Source organism: Thermobia domestica, chromosome 7, assembly GCF_964235325.1.
Source record: "Thermobia domestica chromosome 7, izTheDome1.hap1.1, whole genome shotgun sequence".
In the NCBI taxonomy this organism is placed as follows: Eukaryota; Metazoa; Arthropoda; class Insecta; order Zygentoma; family Lepismatidae; genus Thermobia; species Thermobia domestica.
The window spans coordinates 236,481,655-236,493,030 of NC_137460.1; the positions used below are offsets into that span (position 1 = coordinate 236,481,655).

Here is an 11,376-nt window from a genome sequence, read left to right on the forward strand (position 1 = left end):
TGCGAGATACTTGAGAAATTCGATACCAGTTAGTGCAAATGCTAAGATCAGGTGGAAACTTCCCGACTTAGAATTTCTAATCCTGACACCGACATACTTATCATAAAAAAATAGTTTAACGGGTCTCCGTCCATCCTATATCTTAACTAATTTAAACTTACAATCTTTATGTCCTGTTTGAAAATTTAGTTTATTATATAGTTTTTTTTTTTTTTTTTTTTTTTTTAATTTCCCATTTACTTGTACAAAAGCACTTCTTCCAATAACAGCTGAAACGTTCTCCATTTTCTGCTCCTTACAACGCGTTAAGAATTTGACGATTTCTGCCCTACGATTCGCCTACAAAACTTAGTTTCCAACAGTTAAAACAATCCACGATCTATTCAGAAAATAGTGGTATATGAAAAAGTTAAAATGTGGAAAGAAAAAATTAGTAACGTACTCACGAAGAGGTAAACACACAAATAGTTAACACTCAATGATCGATAGAACTACTATATAGAAAATAATTTGTGTTTTGACAAACAGGTTAGTCAACAACGATCAGATAAAACACAAAATATATAAATTTGAGATGACGTCAGGGAACACATTTTATTAATCAAGATACATTTTATGGATCCTAGACGCTTTCATCCTCCGATAATTTCGATATGATCCACATAAAAAGATGAATTTTAAATGGAAGAGGGAACATCGCCTGCTCTTGAAGCCGAAGAGCCTTTATCACTAAAATCACTGAGTACTCAAAATTAGTATTCAAAATCAATATTCATAAAGTACCATGTATTAAGATTCTTTGAAGCAGTTATTCATACACAAGATGATTTGCTAGCTCCTTTGTAAATACGTTTCTCTTCTTACACCTGTAAAAAACATTAATTATTAGTTTTACTTAGTAACAAATGCAAAAATTATCTACTCTCAAATAAAACAATACCATGTATAGATTCTTTTTTAAAATGTTACTTTATAGAAGTTTAATGTGAGTTTCAAACTTTGTAGAAGTTTCAACCTAACGGATCTTTTCTAGATGAAGGTCAGAGCGCAGAGACAGAAATCACTGGAAAATAAAACATAATTCCATTACATGAAGGGGGAAACTAGATAAGTACAGGGTGCGGCACGTAAAACCGGCCCGTCGTAATATTCTGGTATATTGTGTTTTTGGCAACACTTAAATAATCTACCTTCCTACCAAGAGATGGCGTGTCGAGGTCGGGTCGACTTACGTGACCTGCAGCAGTCACGTGCAGCTGCAGCCAGTGAAACTTGTCGAAACCAGTTGAGAAAAAGGCTTCGTTGTGTTTAGCCGGGTGAGTGTCAGTGTGTGATAATGCCGTATTCGATACCCGAGCGTGTTGCCATTGTTGAAGGGTTCATTCTCACTGGATCTTTTGTGAAAACAAAGAATTTGTTTCGGGAGAAATTTCCAGGACGTTCTGTGCTAGCAAAAAGCACCATTCAGGAATTGATTGAAAAATGGCGGCGTACAGGATCGGTTCAAAATGCTCCCAGGAACAGACGACCATCTGTCTGCACACCTGAATTAAAGATGCAGATGGAGGAGATAATGACAAGAAGTCCTCGAAAGTCAACAGTGAACAGTGACGTGTATATGGGAATCCTGGAGGAGTTTTATACACACTTGACCGAAGAGGAGTGTCAGTTATGTTACTTTCAGCAGGACGGTGCTACATGCCACACATCAGCTGCATCATTGTCCCTTGTGCATGAGATGTTTACACCAGAGGACAATCAGCAAAGGCTTGTGGCCTCCTCGGTCACCAGACTTGTCCACGTGTGACTTTTACTTATGGGGACTGTTAAAGGGAAGAGTATACGAAACAAATCCACACACAATTGAAGAACTCAAGACCAGGATCCAGGATGTCACCAATAGCATTACAACACAAGAACTGACAAAGGTATATACGAATCTTCTCAATCGTGCTCACATGTGTGTTGAAGTGGGCGGAGGACACTTTCAGCACCTGCTGTGAAGGTGAGTAGTCATATTCAATACATTACATTTCATTTTATGTGTTCACTTTACGGGCCGGTTTTACGTGCCGCACCCTGTACTTGTCTAAACCCGATATGCTATATTAATCCTTCAGGTATCCAAATAATATGAATACCCAGGTTCTGTCCCCGATAAAGGCGCAATTCTCAGCGTTGACCTACATCAGGAAACAAAAAGAAACAAATTGCATTAAAACACAGGGAGCTATGATGTAGAAAAACAGAAGTTACTCCATTCGAAATCCGTACGCTTCACAGGCATTACACAGAAATATGTTCCATCTGGAACACAATAACACTTCTAGGATATAGCGTCAGGATACACATTAAAAAAGAGTATAGTAAAGTTTTGAACACAAATCTAAGTAGTAGTATGGATCGTATTGTAATATATATGTTTCGCTTCTTTGTTACCACATCAGTTTTTAGCTTAGCTATAAATAGCCCAGTTTACTCACATAACAGAGAGACATTTAAACTAAAATATAAAACTCATTTAGGTTGCAACGAAGCTAGATATTTTTAGAAAACATTAGTTAAGAACAGAAGAAAAAAAGAAAAGAAAACACATTCCCATACATCACCATGAAGGGGAAGACCACATTAAAATTCAAAGTAATTTTATAACTATAAGCACTTAATTTTGTACTTTTTTTCTAACAGTACTGTTGTGTGTTGTTTCTATCTCCGGAAAAATACAAACAATCTAAATTGATTGGTTACTTAATTTGTATTTATGCCTTTTATCAGCAGCTAGATTTTATAGGCGAGACCTACAATTTAAAGTAGCATCTGGAACCACTGCAATGCGTTCGATGCTCTTCCACGACTCGATATCTCGCTTGCCAAAAACACGCGTGCTGCTACTAAACCAGGAAGAAAGCAAAGAACGATTTATAGTTATCAGCACTACATATTTGTAATATTACAAATCACACGTAAATTATCTACATTTATGAAAAATGTAGTCTCGAGTTTGAATTTTTTCACTGTTTTCGACAATGAGTAAGACGTATTATTTACCTACTTCCCAAAATTAGGCATGGCACTGAAATCTTTTGAAATTACAATACTTAAAGTAGCTATAGTTACTAAACTGTGCTCTTGGGTACATGGTTTAAAACTCAACATCTTACTTTGTACCCATAACTTTTATTCATATTCAATTCATTATTCTCACAACATTTCGACCCTCTCTGGAACCATCCTCAAAATGCAGGGGTGATGCTAGCCTGAATATACTTTCTGAGTACATTACTACATCACTTCAAAATCTGTGAAGGAAAAAGTCGGCATGAAGTGTTCCACGGTTCTGCACATCTCTTTATAGGAAAGAAACAGATTTTTTCCCAAAGAATTGGAATAATCCTACCTCATTAAAGCGAACGTTTAGAATAATTTCTTTCTACAGGCGTTTAGATACTCCACAAATGAAAGGGATTCAGAGCAATTATTTCATATGGCAAAGCACTCTCAACAGATAAAGAAATCGGCTTTGGAACAACATAAAAGACAGGAAAATAGAGTAAAGGGGAATATACGTGGGTCTCTTTACCTCTTTGGCGGGAGTTTCAGAAAGGGTGAGGAAATAATTTGGTATCAAATTTTCACTCAAATCAAGAACTAGTTGTAAAAATTTATCTTCTGTTTACAAAAATTATTATGTAAATCAGTTGTCTTCAGCTAGGATTACGCAGGACTTCGCACTAGCGAAAAATACTACATAGGAATGACCAAAAGGAATATCACGACAAGAATGAGAGAGCACGTAAGGGATTGAGGGGTAATTGAAGGGCTCCCACATCAGGAGTCAGCCTCTTGAAACAAGAGACCATGAAGCAGATTGATTCGAAGTCTTCCACTCTCGCTCAAACAACTTTGATAGCGGAGACCTAGATCATCGGTCGAACAATGTAATACACTGCTTAGCTACAACTGAATACAAGTACTTTTTATTTCATTATTGTCATTTTTTCAACTGTAAATAAAGTACATAGAAGTTTTGAACAGATAATAAACACAGGAAACAAATAATATTGATGAGGCAACATTGATCTTCATAATCAATATGGAAGCCATAATTTGGGAAGACGTTTTCGGGAAGAAAATGGGAAAGAATTAGTGCGACTTTTAAACTGAATTACAAAATTAAAACAAAAACCAATAGAATAATTACAGGAAGGAAGGAATTTCTGAATTACAGGGTTCCTACTGATCTGGAGAAATCTATTTCCCTGATCTTCGGCAGCAAATTACCTGACTTTCATGACAGGTGTCGGATGATGTTGATATATAAATAAGGAATAAATAACGGTGAATATTTATATATCCTATAAAGACAAATAGTATTCAATTGCTCATACGTACACTTCATTTAGCACCCATAAAAATGTGAGCAACGTTCCATACCGTGATCATTAATTGTTGGCTAAGTTGAAACTGATGTAAAAGTAATGTTAGAAAAATGAGGAAAATATATTTTATAAAATTTAACTTGACTAGTACGAACCCTGTACGAGTGTTTTATCAATACTCAAAGGGGATCTATAATTGACTGAATCCATAGTTTTTGGTACATTTATTGAATTTAAACGGTAAATTTGCTCAGAATGAGAAAGAAATCCAATTATAGATATACGAGTGACATTATTCTAAGTTATGTTAAAAATGTCGACGGGTTATTTTCTTCACTTTTCCAAGGTACCAGCAAGTAATGTTTTCAGTAAAAATTGAAATAATAATAATAATAATCCAATTGTCTATTGGGATCACCTGCTATTGTCTGAATCAGCTGGTTATTGAGTTCAGTTCACGAAAATCTTTCAGTTTAACTTTCCACGATTATGCTCTTGAAGCTAAAGGAGACGGATGATTAACGCAAGTGAATAATGAATGAAAAAATTGGTGAAATGGGATTTTTGCGAGGAAACTGGACTACCCGAGAAAACCCACGGACATGTCTACCACAAACTTACTTGGGACAGGAATTAATACAGGGACCCTACGTACCAGAGGAAAACGCTCTAACACTGAGCCACCGTGCACCCCCCCCCCACTCCGTTCCAGTTAGTTAATGAGATTACACCTCTTTCCAGATGAGAAGCAACACAAACAAAAGTCAATGGTACGCGATTTTAAAGATTAACCCCAGTGTAAGCAAAGGCGCGCGCTAGCCGCTACACCAGCGGGAAGAGCAACTACCCACTTTTATACTTCAAAATTTAAAGCAGAAAATTATTAAAAAAAAGAATTAAACTAACGTAGTCTGATTACGTTTTCCAAATATACGAGATGAATGTGTATGATCGTGCATTACGAACATCTGACCCGCATAAACTCACATAGTGAAATTAAAATTTTACATTATCGAAAAATATGTCCAATCTACTTACAGATATAAAATTCTTCTCTTACACAATGTAAGGTCTTGAGGTCTCCATCAATACATTCTTTTAGTAAATTACTGTTTTGTGCTAGATTTTAATTTAACCAAATAATCAATCATTCCCCACGGAACTGAATCTACATGTATGAAGGTCATTTATATATGTAGAAATATATCTATTATAAGAACACAAGAATAATGAAACAAGAGCAAAGCATTTTGTCATTCGTTGGTGGATGGAACTTCCAGGATAGATTCTCCATAGTCGGTTCTCGTTACTTTTGTACGAGTACTGTTGTGCAGGACACCAAAAACAGCGTACTTCATATGTGCATTTTATATGTAACAATAAATAAACAAAATTATACACTCAGTACTAATTGTAGGGGGAAAAATACATTCAAGGAAATCAAAATAAGTACACCAGGTAAACAGACGAACTATCCTATCAACTACTCATGAGTGAAAAGTGGACGGGATCGGACATTACACACATGAATGTTTATATATAAGGATTACAAAAGTGCAGGAGATATTGAAGCATATACGTATGCAAAGTCTCTACGATGGTTCAGTGTTACCAAATAAACGTTTGAAATGCCAAAGCACAGATTTTTAAAAATAACTGGAAGCAATTACTGCTTGCTTAGTTGATTGTCAGACGTGGATATTTTATTTCAATTGAGTGTTTCATTGTCGCTTTACAAACACAGTTTCATAGTTAACATTTACGACTGACATTACATAATTTCCTAACTATATTTCGATTATATAGCTGCCTATGATGGCATGAAAAAGCTAGCGTACCCACTTAATACTGATAAGTCATTAGTTGAGATTTTCACTTTATTACATTACTACGATTTCTTGATTAAAATAGTAATAATATATGCAACTAAAGTGTTCCTTGCATCTAGATCTACCCGTAATTTCGTTTTTATAATTTATAATATACCAGGGCCCCACGCACCGTAGGTGAGGGCTCTACCACTAAGCCACTGTAGCCCCTATACTTTTGGGCTGGAGCTAAATTATAGCAAAACTTAAGTTTCCGTGCAAGGATTTATACAGATTTCCTACAATTCAGCTATAGGTATTGACTAAATTTAGCTTCGTGTAGTTAAAATACCTATTCCGTGAGATACGGATGAATTGTTTAGTAACACGTGCATTACTAAGAGTCCATTTGGAACGACCGAGCGTACAAAGTAGAACAGTATATGCAAATAATTAGGAAGTAAAGTAGAATGAAATAATTGTTGATCGATGCTTTACGATATATAGTAAACAACTCAAACATAGAGAGTCTCGAAACATTCGGGATACAAGATAAGACCGCTTATAGTTGAATTACATCTGAAACAGACTACTGAATTCGTAAAAAGAGTTGTTATTATGGACTGTCGTTACTATTCCGTAAGTGATTATATATCCTTGCACATGCAAAGGAACCAGAGCAAGTTAATCAATGTACATCAGAGTGTGTGGATGTTTGGTTTGAACCCAGCTCGCGTCAAGTGGGCTTAGTGGTAGTCAAACACCGTGTGGGTAGGTTTTGTCGGGTTTCTCCTACTTTCATCATAGCACCATTTCGTTTGTGATCATGAGTAGGGTCTTCCTTAGCCTCAGATTATTATCGTGGGCGGTACACTTTAAAACAAATCAATGTAGAGTATCAATTCCAAGAACAGTTTTAAATAAAAGCAAAATAGCCAAAACTGGTGGTATGGTCCAGTAATTCCACTCTCCTCGAGCTGAAAAAGTTGGTAGAAATGGCCTATATTGTAAGGATTTATCCTGCATGATTGAACTGCGTACCCACCTAGTGCACTGATTTCAAACCTCTGTCGTGATTCGCACTACAATAGGTCATATTGTTCATAAACTTGGTTTGCAAGAGGTGGAACACAAAAATTTAAAACAAGGTATTAAGCTAAACATACAAAAGTGTTAACTATTTAGAATGAGAGGGCACACCGAATCTAGCGTCCTTTCACACTTTTGCAAGGAACAGTAAATGTAGCTGCAAGAAACATATGGTAAAATACTATATATGATAACTATATCGGCGGGCACTAAGTTTAAGAATAGCAGAATTTGTAAAACTCATAGGTAATATTTAATACTTAGTACATAAAGAGGAAGCCATGGTGGATTGGCGGTATAGCTCTCGTGCGCCAAATCTGTTTCGATGTGGTGGACAGCACCGTGCCCGTGGGTTTTCTCCAGGTTATTTTGGTTACTCCCATATTGCCATTCCACACACTGTTTTCTAATTATACGTCTCCTTTAGCCCAAAGGGCATAAACATGCGACGTAAAATTAAAACGTTCATTTCCGTGTATAAACACCAAACACAATATGCATACAAACTAATGTGCCCTAGAAATGACTATGCGCCATCCTAGTACCTAATATCTTACTATATATAATTATCTCATCATGAAATTCACTATAGTATCTTAAAAACTGTTTCTTAAGTAGGATTTGCATTCATGGGTGAAGATTCACTTTACGACAAATTTCCCTTATGGACATAAACACGCGTTCGAAAGTATGCGACAAATGCGATCGCGGAAACAGCACACGCTAACTTGTGCTAGGTGGCCTGCGGGGTAACGAAAAAGTGCATCTGCAGGAAGCAGGCGCGCCAACGACGGGGAATGCACATAATCAAAGACAGCGCAAAAACACTTGATATCGCCTAGAATCTCACAGGCTAGAGTACCTGTACTGGTTTCACACTAGTAACTCTATTGTTGTAAAGAAAAACTACAAGCTTCCTACATCGATTCAAATCGATTTTAGTTTAGCGTCCCTTTGAGCAGCGAGGCTATATGGACCTGCAATTTAACGTGTAATCCGAACCACATGAGCTCGCGCAGAAATCGAACTTGGGTCTCCCACACCAAAGGCGTGTACGCTAACCGCTTAGTCACGATGGAGCTCTAAGTTTCCTACATCGTTATAGAAATACTTCGCAGATGGTATTAGTTTGTTACACAGTCGTCTTTGATATGCACGCATTTTAATCCTAGTTGTAATTGTTTCAAACTTGTAAACATGAAATACTGGTTTCCTGCATTCTGAAAACTTACTCCGATAGTGGAATTTAATATCCTACACAATCCTTTGTCATATGTACTCATTCAAGTCATCCATACAACTACCGTAATTTTCATGACGGACTATTCTTAATTCCAATAATTAAAAAATCATACTGTATGAAACCATAACAAATATTATTTCAAAAGCCAACTATTTTCACTACCCTCGCTCACGCGCATAACCAGCATTGTTAATGCGCCTACTCTATTCGGACGTACCCCCGTGCGGGACCACTAGCTTCGCCCTGGACTAACTGCTCGGTTAGATAGCATTCGTGCTTTTTAGTGGTTATGTAGAACAAGATGGTTTGTTTTTTGCACCTTAGTTTTTGTCGAAGGCCGTACCCGAACGCCGTATTTGGTAACAGTTTAGAGATGGGGGGCAAAAACTGGCAAAAATAAATAAAAGGATGGTTTACAGAAATGTTGATAGTGTTGACTGGCAATCGATGTTTGAGTAAAGTGTTGTGAAAATTTTAACTAATTTACTTCTAGTTTACCGAACTTGAACTTTATAGTGACTTATGTGGGAAAAGAAAGTGAACTCTTCGTAACGAAGACAGAAAACAACGTGTCTGTGGGGCTCTAACACGCCTTGACTCACTAACGCTCGCTCGGCAATACTATGTGAATTAAATATTGGTAACTTAACCTAATTTATCGTATGGAATCATAAAACGACAGAATCTGAGTAGAGTATAGCAAAAAAGTAGGTGAAAAGCTGGCTCTCCCATCGCTAAACAAAGACCCCGTATTTATTTGCAAATAGTAATTTTCTATTACAAATCGTAAACTTTTCCACGCATCTATTTTAGGAGGTAATTGAACCTAACCTAGACTAATGTAACGTAATGTAATATAATCTTACCAACGGAACATTTTGGTAACTTTTTTGGAGTATGTTTAGCTGAAGGGGTCCAGAAGCACGTACAAAACACAGGAAAAATGGATGATACAAGTACTTAGACGTAACACAACGTAACCAAATCTAATCTAAACTAATGTAAGGTAACCTGAACTAACCTAATATTAGTGGAAATCAGCAAAATTCCATCATTTTTTTGGAAAATTATGCTGGACCCCTACACTAACATAACAAACTAACCTAACCTAATGCGAACAGAAATTACCAAAATTGTACCACTTTTTTAGAAAAAAGAGCTGGACCCCTTCTGCTAAACATAGGCCTGTTCTTTCTTCGAACGTTATATAGTCTCGCGATACAGCACAAATGCCGAAACATTTTTCGCCCTAATCTAAGCTAACCTTAAAATGTAAATTGACAGAACAGTCTGCTCAAGTAATGCCGATTGCATATCATGTTACCATGCACAATGTTTTGTAAGAGTACGGAATTGTTTAAATATTTGTTGTTAGATTTTCAACATTTTTTTCTAATGCTCTCTATAAACCTGTACGCGTGTCCTAGACACGAATGTTTGGGATAATTTTGGAACTAGGAGGCCAAAATCAGGTAAAATCACCATGTTTACAGGAGAAATGAGTTGATGTTACGTAAGTGTAATTACTAACATAACATAACCTAACCGAACCTAGCCTAGCCTAAACCATCAAAAACACAGAAAATATAGGAAGAAAGTACGAATTCAGATAAAATCACCACGTAAAAATTATTGCGGATATTTTATGTATTTCTCCACTATCCTCGTTTAAGAGTATGAACCCTACCCGTCGCTGACGCGCCTGCTCCCTACGGAGAAACACCCTCGCTCTGCTCAGAGTTTGATGTTAGATAGCATTCGGTTAGATAGCATTCGTGCATTTTAGTTGGTTCGTGGCTGCAATAAATGTGTGAAAATTTGGTAGAACCGTGTGCTCGAGTAATGCCCCAAATATCCTATTCTAAGCTGACCTAAACTAACCTACCAAAACCATAAAATAATACAGGAAAGATCCCCCAGTTCCAAAAATATCCCGAATGTTTAATTCTTAAACTATTTTATTATTAAAACAATAACAGGCAATTCATGTCAATAAGTAACTACTTAACTAAAACATGCATATTAGCTTTTACACACTACACAATAGTGAGTTTCTAAGAGGCCTAGTCACGTTTCTTGGTAGATCCAGTTACATAAATAATTTCAAAAAATGTTTAGAAAAAATTATAACTATCAAAATTAGAACTACACCTGAACATAAACTATATAGCGTGGTTTGCAACATGCTTCACTCAGTCTCGACAAATAATTTTTCGAAAAAAGAACTGAAAATTAAATTCACACCCAATACAAACAATAAAAAATGGCGTTCAATTATAAATTTTCCGCTGAAACCATGCCGAACAGTGTTGCCAACAAGTTGATACAAAAAGTCGCTAAATAGGCGATGAAATGACTCCAATTTTGGGTGAAAAGTCGCTAAAAAAAAAATTTCGTGAAGTTTTGCCTCTTTTATATATATATATATATATATATATATATATATATATATATATATATATATATATATATATATATATATATATATATATATATATATATATATATATGTGTGTGTGTGTGTGTGTGTGTGTGTGTGTGTGTAAAACACGTGATCAATTCAAGCCATAATACTGTATACGCTAAAAGAACGTATATGAAAGACTCATATGTAGGACCGGATTTAGGGGGCTGCGAAGGTGCACATGCACCCCCTCTTCGTTGTAAATATACACTAACTAAAGTGAGAAGGTAGCAGAAGAAAATTGTAACACTTTCCAAAAAATATCTGCTGTCATGTTTCTGTTTGGACTTAAAACAAAGGGAAGTTTTGCAAAATCGATAGTTTAAGTCAATTTTCTAAAAGTTGAAAGGAAAGGATTTACCGAGAACAGACACTTAGCCCATGGCTAATCAT

At 36.1% G+C, this 11,376-nt stretch overlaps 1 long non-coding RNA gene across 1 annotated transcript; it reads right to left on the minus strand.

The window, feature by feature from the left end:
- Positions 1-201: 201 nt before the first annotated feature.
- Positions 202-10,817, minus strand: LOC145690767 (uncharacterized). Its single transcript, XR_014132275.1, has 2 exons — positions 10,671-10,817; positions 202-866 (listed from the first exon to the last, which is right to left on the minus strand). It is a non-coding gene; the product is annotated as an uncharacterized LOC145690767 (long non-coding RNA).
- Positions 10,818-11,376: the final 559 nt, after the last annotated feature.